Below are 17268 nucleotides of genomic sequence, written 5' to 3'. Positions count from 1 at the left end.
TTTCGCAAAATTAATTAGGTTGTTGGTTTACCTGGTAAACAGTCATCAAAACGAGTCGATACCCGTGTGTTTTTAATGAAAATAGAAATTACTTTGAATGCAATTCCGATATTACGTCAGTATTGATTTCTACATACCAAGTAAAATCAAGCGGATATGCACATTTGCATATTATTATAGGATAAATCAAATTATAAAGCTGCTGCGTTTAAGCGACACTAACGAAAATATTTGTAGTTCATAAGTTGACCAAAACAAATACCGAACAGTAACAAAAATATTAACACAACGCCCAAACTAACATAATAATGTTACTATCAATTTTAGACATACGTACACCGGTGTTTTGTCATGCCATTAATAGTCATAACTGGTATAAAAAATGGGAAAATGGTGTTGAAAGAAAAGGTTTATGTACTTTAACGCGGATAAAATTATATGATTAATGCAGTTGGTGCCTCTAGAGAGTAGAGTATTTTATCTTGCAGTACCATTTACAAAATAAAGCCTTGATTAGGAATAATATGTATCAGACCTTTTCTGGAGGAAATTGTTCTGGTTCTGGATATTTAAGTATGATAAAAATCATGTCAATAAATATATCTTTCAGAGAGTCAGTAACTTGTTCAATACCCAATTTTAGTCTAGCATCTTACCTTAGTACAGACAGTAAGACAAAATAAGACTTCAATCAAACAAAGCTTGCAATTAGGCAAGGAATTCAAAGAAAAACGGATTAATTCGTATAAAAATTTGTTGATTGGCGTTACTAAATGGTATCATATTAGATGAGCAAATCTAATCGATCCCTTGAACAAGAACCCCCAAATGGGATATTTATTTCTAAGCTGGTTTTAATCCGAAAACGGCAACATGATCCGAAATTCTCTCAGCTCGCCAAATCACCCATCTCAAACGACGAGTCAAAACCAGGATCGTAAAATACTCACCCTTATCACAGTTTCATTCTTTGTACGTTCCCTCTTATTCACTTTAAAGAATTTCGTTGGGCAATGTTGGAATTGGCGCGGGATTTAGATTGTTTGCAATTATCGACATTTTAATTTCTAAATTACAAGCAGTGAAAGTTGCTTTGTGGTCAAATTTCTGTGCAACTCGAACGGCTTAACTGAAATATATTTTCCCGTCCATAGAGATGAGTTCAAAAGTGAAAGAATTCGGATGAATTTCCAGGGAAAAAGAAGACTTCCACATAGTCTAGAATGATATAATCAGATAATCTTGAATAAACGTTCTAATTATCACTATCCAAAAATCAAATGCCGGTATGATGTCCACAATTTAGATTTAGATAGACAAACTACCAATATCACCACTTTTGCATATAATAGCACTGTATGAAAAGTTACCAGCTCTCTATTATTCATAACAAAATTCCTGACACTTACTTTGGAAACAAAAATTTCCCACTCCTTTTGTAAATTAATATAGGCTTTATTCTAATCTTGTTTCTATAAACACTAAATATTGTTATTAAGACCAATATGCAACTAAATTAAATTGTCTCTTGCAGCTTCGTAATGAAGTATTTCCCAACTCAGGTTTAAATACAGTTTTTCTAAAAATCTACCGCAATTAAGTTAACACGCCATTATGAAACTTATTATTACTCATTATAATAAGGTTAGTAAAACTAAATGCTTATGAACACAGTTGTGAAATGTGAGTTGTAGAAGAATTGTGAAGAAGATTCATATAACTTTATAGACTTTTTATCGCGCTTCAGTAACAAAATCGGAAATAGCATTGCGTTAAAAGTCTGATTAGACATTTGAAATTCAGTAACCGCATTTCTTCTCTCAACCTAAATCAGACGGATAGGGTCGCTTAATTAGCTATTGTTGAATTCGGATTTAATTCCGCTGTATAAATTCTGAAACTACTGTGTCTGACTGAAAGAATACAATAGAAAGATAATAAATCAAGTGCAAATGACATGATAGCAAGTTGCCATGATAAAAAGTGTCCTCTAGTAGCTATCCAATATTTGTGCTCTTTGTTTAGAATAGAAGCATTGACTTAATCGGAGATTGTGTTCGTTTAATTATAGAGCTACGATCAAATTGTTCAAAGTTTGTGTCACAATAGTTAGCTTTTTTCATTGGATTGGTTTTGCATATAATTTATTTTCAAATGATAAATTGGTTAAATTAGCTTATTGGATAGAATATGTCAGCATTAAACTAACGTTAATAAAATTTCAAAGCATGTGTACATACATTCCATAAAATCATCATTCTGATAATAATTATTGCTGTTTGATGTATTTTCGTTATGTGTGAATAATTCCATTGTGGACTACTGCTGCATATGCTGCATTCATTATAATTTTGTATGCATAACTTTAGTGAACATTTTATTTGCTGTTATATTAAAAGTGGTGCGTTTTGGTACTAATGGCTTGCTATTTATTAAATCAGCAATTATATTCAAATATACTTCTATTGTGCAGTTTTCAAATTAGTTACTCATATGATTCATTAATAAATAAGAAACATGTTAAACATTGCCGTAACTAAAGAAAATCTACACATGACGACTAGTACCTGCTACTTTATATAATTGCAGGAGCTTCATTGCTTAGGTTTTTGTTTCAAAGTAATAAACGACTTATCTCGCATATTAGTGATTTGTGTGAATTTTCAGTTTCCAATTGAAGACCCTGATGCAAGAACGCGATAAGTGACATTTATTTTCTTTTACGGTAGCTATTCATCCACAAGTACCAGTTTTGCACCCTAGTGAAAGAACATATTCTGTTACCTATAAGCAGAATAATAATTTAAAAAAAAATTTATTTAGGGGATATGTCCCCTTCTTCCATACCACTTTTAAATTTTTTTCCAGTCCTTTGAATAAAAATATTTTGAAATGAATTACTATCTAGCAATTAAGTGAATTTGACTGAACTGGAGCAAACCAATTTTAACAGGATTCAATCACTAGTTATATATTATATAGTTTATAAAGAACGCATTATTCATGTTCGCTAAAATATGAACATAATTGAGCTTTGAAACAATTGTATTCAAAGTTGCGTTGGTATGATGATTGTCAGTTTCAGCCGAAATTTCAAACAGATTATGGATATTAAACCGCTAAAACGCAATATTTAACGGCGTCTAAAACGAAAGGAAAACATTAAAGGCTGATGGTCCTCTATTTATCAGACAAAAGCAAAGCGAAAACACTCTCTAAATATGAAAATTGGGTTATGGGCAAGTATTAAAACCTCTATAGAGTTCAATTTTTATAGCACCAGTCTCAATTAAACCAGATTTCTAAAAGTCAATAACAATCATCCTTCCTCCCACTTTTTTTTATGCGCACCGCAAATAGCGATCATATGGATTTGATAGGCAGGGGAAGGTAGAACTAGGATTAGGCCAGAGCCGATTCGAAAATACTACAATTCAGACAAGCCAGAATTTTACGATAAATCCGTTCCATTAACTGCCAAAAAACATGTAGTAAATATTAATATTCTACCAGCAGATTGAATAAATTTGTAATTTTCAGATTTTACCATATATGAGAAGCATTGGAGAAGCAACAAATAGATTCTTCAAACAAGTATAATGAAGGAGTGTGCATTTTGTAAATAGCGGAAAGCATTTTCTTTGTTATTTGGAAACTTTAACGAAATTCTGTGTTTCTGGTAGAAATAGATAAAAGAAAACAAATCCTTAATTTGAATGTTAATTTTGGTAGATGGGAATATGGAAATTTGTAGATTTACGTATATTTTTTAATTTGATCAGACAAACCAAAGTGTCATCTGAAAAAAAGCTTCAACATTTTGTAAAATAAATTAAGTTTCTTAATTACTGTGGTGCCAGTTGTTTGTTTTTATTTTCAGCCTTAAATCTTATAATGCTACACTATAGAAGCTATAGAATCGTGTGTTTATAGAGAATCTATATGATTAATTGTTATCACACGACAAATAAGATCATTGGAAATTCTTGAAATACATATCGGTGGCTCAGTACTGTAACTATTAACGTCGTTAAATCTCAATATTTTAATTCGTTGATATTAAAGATGAACAATGAACGAATAGCTTTAATTTTGGATCTAAACTATTTGGACATGTGCTTTACTATAATTTAATTCATTTTTATTTTAACATAACGAAAAATTTTTATTTTGGATCAAATAGGACTGGAACAAATGTGGTTTTTGTTTTTGACTGAATCTTTTTGGCTTTACTTTCTACTCAAAAACGCTCTAGATAAAAACACAAATAGATTTCTGCCGTTTTTCTCCGAAAGTCATTAAGGTTTTCTCAAAAACATGACAAAACCAAACATTTTCAAAGAAAAAGTGCAAAAAAACATTAGTTTCTGATGATTTTCTTATTTTTTGAGCATAATGATGTCTTCTCAGCCAAAACTTATAAAATTAATTTTATTAGAAAATTCGCCTCATTCATCGCTTTGCAGGGAACTTTAGAGAACCCTTTTTAGCTTCAAATTCTGCACAAAAACCGAATCATTTTATTCAGTTTTTTACCGAAAATAATTAAGATTATGTTGAAAAAACGACCAGAGCGAAAAATTGCAAAAAATTATTTGGAAACTTCGCGGCCCTCATCACTCTAAAGATTGATAGATTGTTGCTTTAAAATTTCAGGTCATTCCAGTTTTCATTAAGTAATCAACTTTTCATTAAGTAATTATTTCTACGCAAAAAACGCATTATTTTGAATTTTTCGTGAAAATACTGACAGACTGGTATTTTGTGTGAAAAATTATAAGAAACATTTTATTGGAATACTCGCCTCCCTAACCGCTTTGCAAAAATGTTTGGAAAACTTTCTGCACCTTCGAATTATGGACAAAACCATAATAATTAATTCTGGGTGTTTTTTCAAAAATATTTCGTCGAACAGAAAGAGCGAAAGTATATAATCATTTATTTGGAAAACTCTTGGAAACTGGGATTTCTTCACTTTTAGGACGATATTTGTCAACAAAATTATCTCTAAACAGAAAAACCGCGTTTTTTCCCACCGTTTTACTATAAAATACTGGCAAACTGAGTCTTTTATGCAAAAAAATTAATAGATCGATTTTACAAGAAAACTCGTCGACTTTCTTTGGACTAAGTTGAAAATCTAGATGTCCTTTTTATAGTTGTTTGGGGAAAGTAGTAAAACGTTACTCATAAAAAATCTTGATGATCTTTCTTTTAGATGTTAAAATTCCGGTCTGAGGTTTCGTAAATCTTTAATCCGATTTAATAAATTACTTATAGCTCATTAACCGATGAGTTATAACTAACTTTAACTCAGAGAGCGGCAACAACTCAATAGCTCAACTAAACACAGTGTTACCCAGGCCCTAGCTCCAAATATTTTCGGTTCATTTTGTAGTAGTTAACCATATAAATTTACATGCGATAATTTTTTAAACATGATCCCTCTATCCGCCGTATCTTTTAAATAATTGAGTATGCGCTTGGCAGCTAACCAATGGCTCTTGAATGATTCATGTTAAATTGAGGTAAGCACGAAATCGAAAATGCAATATTAGAGCAAACTGTTAGATATTTTTTTGAACACATAATTTGTTCTTTTAGAGATTTCTATAAATTTTGATAGTATACATTTTTAGTACTTTGTTTGAAATATGTATTGAAAAAACTAGAGCCTCTGTTGTTTAACATCTCATGAAGACTATGTGGACCCCATTTCTTACTGACAATTTTCAGTAGCAGTTGCATTTCTCTCACTTTTATATTCACATACAAGTAACAAAATCAGATAGTCAAATACATTGATTTATTAGTTGGAAAATGACAGGATCGCGATGGTTTCTTTGGTTTTAGTTTATAGTTTTAAGTCTTGGAACACTGGCAAAGTATAGCAGAATTGATGTACTGTCAAACTTAGTTATTCAGCAACAGTTCTGGGTAATTCATTTAGTGTGGTTTTTAATTTGTGAAGTCCGAAAGTGCACCTTTTGGCTGGATCAACTTCGCATAACGATTTGTGTTTAGGCAACATTTTAGCCAAAAGGCGCACGTTCTGATTCATATACTATTTAAAGCAATATGTACCGAGAATATACCATTTACAGCTTAAAACGTCTTCACCCTAATGGTAAGAATGTAATGGAGTTCATCAACACCATCAGCAAACAGTAGAGTGATAAATTGTATTTTCAAAAAGTATGAATCAAGTAAAATTACGATCAATAATCAGGCTCCACAGAAAATATCTGATGGACAATAATGTCTGTGTTATTTTCATTTTTTATATCTCTGCTGTTTTATATATTTTTTAAATAGTTATGCTCCATATCACACGTGACCATTAGCACACTGAACATATGTTTTCAATTAAAATGTAAAAAATTGGGCTATTTAATAAGAAAAATGACCGTCAATTAATACCTGTTTTTCAGCACATTTTGTTTAACCAAAAATATTTTGTATGGTACTCATATTAATGGCTAGAGTGTTCGAGCTTTTTTCAGACAAAATTGCCCGATTTTTAAATAGATGTTTTCCAACCCTGACGCGCTCACTGTGCTGCTCTCTGTCAATACATCAACTAAACAGCTATTTACAAAGCCTGATAATCAAGCAAACTGTGTACTTTGCGTTCCAAAATAACGCGCCCATAAAAGCCATATTTGTAAATTTGCAAAATTAAAATGTACCAAGTATGTGGAACCCTGACGCATTTCGTCCTGCTCAGAAATTCGGAACATGTTTTCGTTGACTCAATTTATATCTTAATTACCCTAAAGCTACGCCCAAGTAATTTACTGCTGGAAATTTTATTATTTTCCTGAGCGGAAACTACCGGTAAGCAACAATTTCTCTCCTTGTAAAGTAAAAATACGTGTTTCCTCACATTACACGCCTCTGCAATGTCGTAGTATGTTGGCCTGGGTGTAATGCTGCTTTATAAATAACATACCATGTTCTAACTTGAAGGATGCTTTAAAGGAAATTTTCTGCTGATACATTAGAAAATTAATTACTTAGTCGCCGTCTTCCAATGCGTTGAAATATTCGGAAAATCACTCCACATCAGTGATATATTACTGAAAGTAGCAATTATTTTCCTTTTGAACGAAAGGCTCATTCAAGCTGAAGCGATAGTAAATTGTATCTAACTATTTCACAATAAATACAGAAGGGTATCATTCAGAAATTCAAATTAATTTCAACTATAAACTTTTCTTTAGTAACATAAAATTATGCTTAAAATTGCAGGGAGTCAGAAGGAATTATAAAACTAATCCGTGATTTATATTATGTCTCCATACGTGTATGTTGCACTGTGGCTTCATTAAGCATGGAAACGAATACGAGACCCGTGGAAGCGCATTTAGTAAACTGATACATCCAACCGTTAAACTCAGCCTTTAAGAGTTTAATTAAGCCAGCAACTAAGTGGGTTTAAACCCCGTTTAAGCAAAATTTATTGTCAGAATATACGTAATAAGCTCTGAAACTAACCTCGTTGTACACATGTGTTATTTATTTCCAGGAAAAATTTTGTGCAAAGTACTAAGTAATATTAACTATCCTTGTTGACGCGGTAGAAAATAATTTGCAAGGTTTTATAAATATTATATGGCACAAGGCAAATTCCCAGTATTTTGATCAAATTGTGATAAAACATAATTCTGCTTAAGCCATATGTCCTTAATCTGCGCAACAGTATTCTAGTAGTAGTCTATGGAAATAATTAAACTAAATATTAAAAAGTATATTATCTGATCAATATTAGCGCTTTGCAACTTTTTGATGGCAGAAATATAAATTGAACTGTAATTTTTGCATTTTTGTAATCTATGAAAGGACTTGGAAATAAACAGTGTTATGATAATACCAGTGCTTATCAGACAAATTTTAAATAAGTTAGACAAGTGTGAGCAATATGATGTAGATAATAAACATGTATATACTTTTGGAACACCTTAGTAATAAAATGTAATTATTGTGTGTTTACTTAACATACAAAGATTTTTACATGTAGCAAATACAATGTATTTGCACAATGCTATGAGGAGCCTAATGCTGCATAAGACCTCGATAGTGCCCTCTTGAAAATACTTCAACCCTGAATAAGAAAAACAGTTTAACAGCTTTGCTTATATAAATATAAAATCGTTTTGTCATGAAATATGAACGCACACTTTCATGACAACTGAAAAATCGTTTACATATATTTCAATTGAACTTATCTTATTGTGTGAGACAACTTTCTGAACAGAAGAAGCAACGTTTTATATATATATATTATTTATTTGCCATGGTGAAGCCATAGATCTCTATGACTCAAGCAGAAACATATATGTGGTAAATTCTATGAAATTTAGAGAATTTCCTACTCATCACTATATTTCGTGTAACTGCGCATTTCTTTCTGGCCGAAAATGAATAAATCTAGCATCTGTAATTGGTTCCGAAATATATTTTAATACAAAAAGTATTATAATGTGCTACAGAAAATACACGTCTAAAATTATTTTCGTATAAACTATATGTCTTTATTAATTACAGCGCTTTGATGATTATAAGAAAATTTTGTATGTAATTGCAGTTGTATCAAAAGAAACAAAACTGTCACTAAGCATAAAACACTGTTACAATTTAATATTCTCCAAACACAATTTCATAACCTGTTGGAAAGTTTGCGCTTATGGGATGTGACATATTGAAGGCAAATTTAATTAACAAGTTTCCATAGAGCTTTTGCAAATTTAATAATTATGACCTGTACATGTAAATTATTTAACTACAGAGTTTCAATTTGTACAATTTTTACGCTTCAGTAAATATTGATTGTTGATTGGTTTATTGCAGTCGATAACGGGTCTATAGGTAGTACGTTGTTTGTTCATATTATGCCGTYCGAAATAAATATACAAAGCAAATTATCTTGAAATTGTAGTTTTGTTTAACGCCAAGTGAATAACAGCCCAGACTAATATATTGTACTGCATATTAGGAAAATAAGCTATATTATGTGAGTACATAATATAGCTTATTTTCCTTTTAACGCCATAATTGAGGGAATATCTAATTTTTAAACCATGGAATAGATTGCGATTACATTAGTTATATGAATCGGGGTTTTAAATAACATTTCTTCAGGAATTTGGCGACGACTAAATTTTCATCATTACCCACTTATTAGCTGAAGAATGACTGCAGTAAGTTGTAAGTTTCAAAAGGGAGTTAGCAAATTCGCGTAWGAACGGATTTCTAGAAAAACTAGRTAATGACCTTAAGATTCAGATCTTTCCAGAAATCAAACACKTRTTCACACATTATCTATACGTGCTGAGTCATTATTACCCACATTGCCCACATGGCACAAACGAAACTGTTGCCTTGCAGAAAACTTATTTACTTTAAAAGGTGTTTTAAAGTCAACCTTGCTTTGTTTATTGTTCTCTTTTTAATCGTAAATTATTACAAAATCAGATACTTTTCCAAATTTCAAAACCTGTTTCAATACTTGAAATCAACAAATTTGAATACCTTTCATTGTGTTTAGTTTGTGAATAACCTTCTGTTGTGGGCTTTAGCTGAGACAAATACTATGTTTAATACTTGGCTTTTAGAAATTTGAACACATTTTTTCAATCTTATAAACTTCTCTGCTGATTACTTTTGAAATTACTTGCTCGTAAAGTGAAATGCGGGTTTTGAAATAACCGAAAACCAAATTTTCATTAAGACCAAAGAATTAGTCTCAGAAATAAATAGTGAAAATAGTGACAAAATTTTGACATTTTCATAAGTTTTTTTCTCAACAAAATGACATCTAACCAATCCCAATAATTTCTTATTGAAGATATTGAACATTTTGCAGTAAATTAAGCAAAATGTCAAAGCGTATTAACAAAACTTCTTCAGGCTGCTTGTTTGTTTTCTACATCTTGATACTTTACCCTTTGTCTAAGACATTTCGAAACCCTCTTGCCAGGCTTTTTAGAAATTTGTTAATTAAAAGCGATGTCACTTCGCATCAACACAAAGTTTTCGGTGAATCTCAGAATTTAATATAAGGGTTTAAGTTCGGAAGAATATCGTTTTGCGTGAAATTGGTCTGGCTTCTGTCGACGTATTTTGGTTACCTAATTTTAATTGCGTACTTCAAAGAATTGCGTGTAGTTCACTTCCCTCTTAATACGTTTTTTAAAACCACGCGACCCAGATAACTTATACCCGTTAGTTAATAGGGGCTATCTACACCCTATAAAATTCAAGTGATATTATCCAGCAACAGCTTTTCTCATCGAGCTAATTCGTTTATTAGAATCGACTGAATTGGAAGAGGAGTGGCGTATGCAGGCACTGATAATGGCGTTGAGTTGTGCATCGCTCACAGTATAATCGAGTATTTTTATATACCTACGTAAATGAAAACTTGGAGGAAATATCAAGCAGATTTATGCATCAGAAGGCTCCTTCGCAGTCGCTTGTTGCATATCACAATACAAGAAGAATTCCACGGTTTAAAGCACATTGTGAAATACGTTCGTTTCTTGGAATTTGTTTTATTGTGTTATTGGAGTCAGCAGACGAATTGAACGAACTGTATTTGTTGAATGCAAATCGGGAAAAATTCTGCTTGTGTAGGTTTTGTACCTTTTAAGTTACTAAGATTATAGTTCTGGATTTTGAGGTTCCATAATAATGTTCTCGTTAATTCAAATTGGGTCAAGCTAAGCATTTCATCCACTAGACTGCAATAGTCAGAGCATGTTATTATTAGAACAGTCAAGTTAAACTGTACTGACGCCAGGTAACCGAAGAAACTAAATGATTTAGTGAATCAGAAAAGCCCAGAATTGATCAATAGGAAAGTTTCTACCACTTGGATGGGAAATGGTGTACTCCATATTATCCAGATCTGGCATCTTCAAGTAGGACTTATATCGTCTCTCCAAATTTTATTAGGCGCTGGAACCTTTATTTCAAATGGTCCCCGTAAAAATACTGATATTTATTTATGAGTATCTATGGTAGTTTTTTATTTGTATTCGTAAAGCAAAGCAGTGTAGCTATACGAAATTATTTACAATATTCGGCGAATAAACTGCTATAAACGCAAAAAACATGGCTACTATTAACGAAACATTTCTAATTACATGTTTCCATTTTGCCAATGCCAATTAGTCTATTTATATAATATATAGTGTCTAGTAAAACAATTCAACAACAATTAAATGAACACTTTGACACACTATATGAAACACGACATATCGCATTGTGGTTAATCAATACTATTGTAATTAGCCAGATTTGCAAATTCAAGTCTGAATTAGGTAAATGTTTTGTTTCGTTTATTTACTAAACCCATTTTAGATCGGACGCAATTAGCTGAAATTCAAATTAACTGTGGCATTTTGCTAAATAAATCATCACCGCAAACTTCAAATTAGCTGTGGTAATTGGGCGATTTTAGTTACCAGATAAGTGCCAGTGCATAATTTGGCCCGAACAGATTCATTTGCATATAAATGGAGAAGGGATTGATGATCTTACTCACAATGTCTTACGAAGCTTTACACAATATATTGGATTTAACCTTAACCGATTGGATAAATAATTTTAAAGTTTGTCAAGCTTTTCTACATTTTTATCTTCTGCGACTGATCATTATCAAATGCAAAGTCAAGTGAGAATCAGATGTAATGACAATCGCGACTTGCTGATAATGTTTCTCAAAATTGAAACTTCTAATTTCACGTGCTAAATACGAGTATTTCAAATTAAAGTGAATTGATTAATTTTGAATATAAATGACTCCTTTATGATCCTTATAAATTATCCTACTATTAATCCCAAAATTTAGTATTCGTAGAAGGGCATAAGTGAGCATATAGCACGATATGTAAATAAATTAATAATAGTAAAAAAATAAATATCTTTCAAAATAAATGAATCAGATACTCATAATTGAACATGCAAACACTTGTGAGTAAAGGTGTGAAATTTTCCATCTAATCACAGCATAAAATGAAAATTCGATTTCAAAACATGTAACACAAAAACATGTTGTTAAAACAAATTTGTTAATCGAGAGCGATTTTGCAGTTAGAAATTCCCGAATACACTTTTTGTACGTATTGTTGTTTAGGATACAAGGATTTGAAAGACCAAACATGTAGCACAGCGAGTGCTACTAAATGTATTTGCAATGTGGAAAATAAATCGGCAAATTACTTGTTTTTTTAAATCTGAATTTAACATGTATGCTTTGGAAACCATAAAATACCAGCCGAAAGAAGAAATGTTTATGGAGCTGGATGTGCTTGTATTTATTTTAGTTGAGTGAAATAATTCGGCTATCTCTTACTTTGTAAAAAAACTGACCGAATACAGACACATACTTCTATGCTAAGCCCATGTTTCGATTTAATAAAAAAGCCCAAACCCATTAGAAGAAAATTAATTTTATTACAATTATCCGAATTTCATAAGCAATGTTTTGAAGAAATTCACAAAATGGTACGTAAATTAAACTTTGGGGCAGAAAGACCGATTGGATCGATAGCCTTTTTCTAGGAAATAAAGATTATATATTATTATAAATATTAATATAATAATTATATTATAAATAAACTTTGGAAAGGAACGCAAAACGGATAGCACTCTGCCAAAAACGTTAATGGTAGTAAATTCACTTTTAAACCAAGAAAATGAGGCAGTAAAGTTGTTAACTAGTTTTCCTAACTTAGAGGAACCACAGTTCAAGAAACTAACCACAGATTTCCTGGAGCTGTGATTCTTATGAGTGTTGGATGAACATATAAAACTTAAGGAGATAGAGATTAGCGAAAGATGAGTTTGGGAATTTGGCACAGTTACAAAAAGAAAACAAATAATAAATATTATTCAAAGTTTATTTTTGCTCAGTACAAAAACACTACTGAAACACTCATTAATACAATGTCGCAAAAAATGCAGAAAGCACTTGATTAAAGTTGGTATGTTTCGGAATCGGCGTCCGAAAGTGCTTGATTAGAATCCTTGAAGGCATCGAAATGCGACTGACATAAAGTAAAGTGCAAGTAATTCAAGTATGTTGAAGCATATATTCAAGATTCAACTTTGACAACGTTTGAATAAATTTGCCAATAAACCTGAAGTTTAATCGAAACAATAAAATAAACTTCCAACAATCGCGTCCTGAATTCATATAACAGCGAGACCTTTCGGGACTGTTAAAGAAATCTCCCCGTTTAACCATGTTAGCATAACAAAAACAGACAATTGTACTTTTGCAAAGTTTCTAAGACGACGTTAAATATAAGTGGTCTGAAATTAGATAAGCGGGTCTTCTGTTTCTAGGAAAATGGCAGAGTTAAATTTGTAAATTGGCTTGGGGTTTCTCCGTTTTATCTGAGACTTTTAACTTTTGTTACCGGCGTTTGAATAAATAATATTCGATGCTGTGGATTTATGGTGTCATTTTGTTGGAACGGGTGAATCTTTTCGCCACAATAAGAAAATTCCTCCAAGATAAATAACCGAATTGCTTTTTCGCATTTTCTTTTAAGAGGCACTCACGGAAACGTAATATTTAGTATTATCAAAGAATAATAATAATATTGCCGTTACATTATTAAGCAGTTATACCAAAAGCTGTGATGCCTGTAAGCCCCTACTCCGCAATAAATCACTGTTATATATTGCGTAGATGACGCAATTTCAGTTATGTAAGTCACGATTATTTATAACGTTGTATTCTCTTTTTCACATTATGTGTTACTTCCAAATCCGCCGAGAATTTAGTCTCATCTCTCTTGTGGGCTATTTTATGACCAAGATGTTACGTCTCTCGACATTTTTATGCTTCTTTCATTGGCCTAGTGATATAAAAAACAAGTTAATAAGACAGAGGGATAGAATATGGTCAGTTTTCGGCTCTTGGGATTGTTCACGCCATTTTTATGGATCAAATCTTCAAAAGTATGTCAGGTTACATATAGTTTGAATGTAACTAAGAGCATTTTAAGAACAATAGCTTATAATATATTATTTCTTTTATTCTGTATGCTCTCCTGTAAGCATATTATTTCATTTTTATACAGATGTGCAAAGGAGCTCATAATATAGAAGTAATTTGGATTTCTTAGTCACTCTGATTAGTATTATTTGATGATACTTCGCATAAGTAGAATGACTTAATAATTTTAATTTAAAACAAAGCATTTCATGCATTGAGGGGATTAAGGAGCAACTGCTAATTGTTTGAATATGACAAAGTGTTATAGTAGAATTACAATGTCCTTATTAGATACATTTTTCAGGTGAATTTTGAAGAATGACAAGACCTTTAATACTAGTTCGCTCAGCTATGTATTTATTCTCTCTCGCTTCATTCTTTCCATTGTTCAATTACCCCTCACATAAGAATCCGTAAGATAAACTGCTGTTATCCGAATATATTGCTTTTATGGATTTGGTTTGATTTTTGAAGTGTCATCGATATAGGTCATATTACAACAGTAAACCTATGAAATTGGACAACTTTTGGCCAAATTTCCAAGACAAATACAACTTTGTTTTCATACTTTTTCATACAGAAAATATCTCCTTTAAATGTTGGATCCCGATAAAATTAATTTCAACTGTTTCAACCAAACACTGACGTACCTTTTATTGTTTAATAGCTCTGAAGAAAGTTAAACTAATTTGCAACATTTGCACCCTTGTTTCAAAGAAAATCCAGGAATAACAAACTTTGTAATTTGACCTCAGACAACCTCACATATTTTAGTAGCTAAAAATGTAATCCCCACTCTGCTATTGTACCGAGAAAAATAACCCAATTAGGACATTTCTCATCATTTAATAACAGTGGGGCATAAAACTGCTAAAATTCTTTGCTATGGAATTCTGAACATTTTTAATATTTGAGTTAATAGCGCAACATAAACTACGCTTAACGCAAAAACACCAAACAGACTGCAACCTACTTCATATGAAAAAATTCGCCTCTTCACCACTGTAAAAAACAAATCATTAGTTCAAAACATCAGCTTTAGTCATTTAGATTTTATTAAGTTTAAAAACGTTGAAAAGCAGTTTCAGGTTTTTATACTTTCCAGTTGAAAAATGTAATCGGATATTTGCATTGCCAACAGTCCGCATTAAGCCAGGAGACAAGTTCCAGTTCGCAAAGCTTTGCGGACATAGAATAAAACTAAAAATCCGATCTTTTTACAAAGTTAGCAGTCCGCTTCAAGCCCGACAAGTTTCGGTAAAAGCTTTCAAAGTTGTTGTCAAAGCGTTTATCACAAATTTATAGCTAGAGTTGTTGAAGCACAAAGAAAGTGTATTTTACACTGTTGATGTGGCTTGAAATGGAGTTAGGAATACTCTAAAACAAAACAGCTTTTGGAATGTACAATAAAAATAATAAGTACAGTTTAGTATCACCTAAAGCTTTGTGAGTTTGAATGTGTGATTGTTGCAGTAGCACAGTTGTGTTCTCAGTTAGCGAAAAGCAATGGGATCCTCAGAGTTTAGGAATGGCGGGTACCCGAGAAAATATCTAATAGGTTTAACATAGTGTAGGCGTAAAACATAAAACAAAAAATCGAATAGTTATAAAGTTACACACGACATTAGCAACAACTGCCAATTACAGATACTGTAAAAAACTCAAATCTTATGGAAACACTTACTGAAGTACTGATTAAAGCATATCAGATGTGGCAAAAAATGTATACTTGTAGCATTATTTGAAGGTGTAATAAAGCGAGCTAACAGTTTCGCCGTGAAAATGCCGTGATCAGCGAAAATATATTTTTGCATGCTTTATCGATTACGAAAAAGCCTTTGACCGCATACAGCACGGTATGGGGGTTGGAATAGATGATAGCGATATCAGCATCATTAAAAATCTATACTGGAATCAGACTACACAAGTGAAAATAGGCAATATTAAAACAAACCATATTAAAATACAATGTGGGGTAAGACAAGGTTGCATACTGTGGCCCTTGAAGCATTGGAAGGAATATTACACCTCTGCATCAAAATAAAGGGAGAGCCAATAACAGCAATCAGATATGCTGATGATAGAGTGATTTTAACAAATGCAATCGAGGGACTACAGTTGCTTACAAACGAAATATGTGACGTGGGAGAGACATAAGGTCTCAAAATCAATATGGAAAATACCAAATTTATGATATTCAGCAGGCTAATGGAAGCGGAATTGAACGTTTCCCTAAATTCAAATACGTTCGTAGTATTCTTACAGAAGATCAAAACCCGGACTGCGAAATACAGTCCAAGCAACAATCCTGGCTCAGAAATATTGGTGGGGTACCGTACAGCTTAAACGCGATTAAAGGACAACAAAAATTCGTTCAGATACAGCTAGGACAAGGTGTGGCAGGATCACAGCTTGAAAGTATTTCTATCTTGACAAAGATACATTTTTTCCAGTTTGAATATTTCCTAGTGCTCATTGTCTTTACCCGAAAGTGTATTGTAGTATAATTGTCTTCTAGAGCGTAATTTTGCCAATTGTCTATTAAAATGGGCAATTGGCTTGCTAATAAATATTATCACCAAACTGGATCGCGTGTTTCCAAACGTGTTAAATTGCATAACAAAGTGGAATGTATGAAACAGCGCTAAAAAGCTACAAATAAAGCTTTTAGGGTGTCATGGCTGAGCTTTAAATCATTGTGGACGTCTAATGGACATGCAAGCTTTAAATGGGAAAACTAGGTATTCAAAATACATCGGAACTTATGAACATTGAAAAATCTAAGCGGATTTGGAACGGCCCAAATTATTTGCTGATATTACAGTACACACAGGGTCAGTTTTTTTCGATCACCAATACAGGGATCTTCGAAACTATAGCAGTTACAGAAAAGGTTAAATAGACAAAGAATTAGAGTTCTGAATGCTCTACTCGAACCCAATTTTATTTTCTAAAATTTGACAGCTGTAAGATATTTGGGAAAAACTTATTTAAGGTAAAATTTTAAATTATTCCTAGTTCCGTTGATATCAATTTGACAGGCAAACATTAATTATAAAACTTGTAGGAAATTGAATTCCAAACAAAATGGCATAATACATTTCTACAAAATAACTGTAATTTTTGACATATGACATAAATTTGATTTTTTAAATCACAACCATACTTGATTATTGCTTCACCGAATAGAGCGTTTTATTACGACTTCTGTGATATATCACATCGTTAGGTTTCGAAAATAAAGTATCTACGAACAA

The 17268-nt window shown here is 32.0% G+C and overlaps 1 protein-coding gene across 6 annotated transcripts in view; it reads right to left on the bottom strand.

Annotated features, from left to right (window-relative positions):
• Positions 1–17268, bottom strand: part of LOC109534593 (neural-cadherin) — a gene marked incomplete at its 3' end in the record, with an annotated part of 562228 nt that overhangs the window by 93785 nt on the left and 451175 nt on the right.

This window comes from Dendroctonus ponderosae, unplaced genomic scaffold (assembly GCF_020466585.1).
Source record: "Dendroctonus ponderosae isolate FM_Combo_2020 unplaced genomic scaffold, Dpon_F_20191213v2 Dpon_F_20191213_3, whole genome shotgun sequence".
Classification (NCBI taxonomy): domain Eukaryota; kingdom Metazoa; phylum Arthropoda; class Insecta; order Coleoptera; family Curculionidae; genus Dendroctonus; species Dendroctonus ponderosae.
Note: the sequence above shows the minus strand (reverse complement) of the source record. Positions and strands in the feature narration are given on the sequence as shown.